Below are 1,205 nucleotides of genomic sequence, written 5' to 3' on the forward strand. Positions count from 1 at the left end.
GAGGACCCTGGCAAGCTACAGTCCATAGGTCTATGCCAGCTACAGACCCTGGAATAGCTACAGTCTACTCTTTGTGTTGCAAAGAGTCAGACACAACTGAAGCAACTTAACATGCACACATGCATGCTAAAATAAAACAAATGACAGAAATGATAGACAAACTGGAATCAGGCATATCCTCTGCCTTGAAGAACTAGATAATGAGCAAATATATCAAATAACTACAATGTTTTCAGACTATATAATTGGCAGCACAAGGGTGTGGTTCCTGAGAAAAGGGAAGCAATCAAGGTAAGCCCTATGACTGCTTTGGATTTTGACTAAAGGCATCTTATGGATGGTGGCATAAAGAGGAGGAGTGTTTGCCTTTCTGAGTTGACAATAAAGATATTGGAGGTAGAGGTGGCTGAAGTTTGTGAGGAAGAATGCCAGAGATGAGGGATTAGTACACAAAAACATTCTCCAAAAGTCTTTAAAAAGCTTCCCTCGAGTCCGTTGCTATATATGAAGCTGCACATGCATAAAGTGAAACTTCACGAAGGTGGACAAAGAAAGACAAGTGAGTTACAAACCAGACATAAAAGGCCACATATTGTATGATAATATTTATGGTAAATATCCATAATATCCAAATCAATAGAGACATAAAGCAAATGAATGTTTTCCAGGGGCTAATAAAGGGAAGAATGGAGATCAGAGTGCTTAAGAGGTCTGGGATTTCCTTTTGGGATGAAGAAAATATTCTGGAGCTAGTGTTGATAACTATACACTTATAAGTGTACTAAAATACATTAAATTCTACAGTTAAAAATGGTTTAAGGTGTGACCAGTGGTTAGAAGTGGAGTAGTGAGACCCTGAACTCCCCGCTTCCCATAGGCACAACCAAATTACAACTGTTTACAGAGCAACTATATATGACAAAAACCTGAAGACTAACAGAAAAGATTTTCCACAACTAAAGATATAAAGCAGAGAAGGCAATGGTGACCCACTCCAGTACTCTTGCCTGGAAAGTCCCATGGACAGAGGAGCGTGGTAGGCTGCAGTCCATGGGGTTGTGAAGAGTCGGACACGACTGAGTGACTTCACTTTCACTTTTCACTTTCATGCATTGGAGAAGGAAATGGCAATGCACTCCAGTGTTCTTGCCTGGAGAATCCCAGGGACGGAGGAGCCTGGTAGGCTGCCGTCTATGGGGTTGCAC

Source organism: Bison bison, unplaced genomic scaffold (assembly GCF_000754665.1).
Source record: "Bison bison bison isolate TAMUID 2011002044 unplaced genomic scaffold, Bison_UMD1.0 scf7180017860042, whole genome shotgun sequence".
NCBI classification, from domain to species: Eukaryota; Metazoa; Chordata; class Mammalia; order Artiodactyla; family Bovidae; genus Bison; species Bison bison.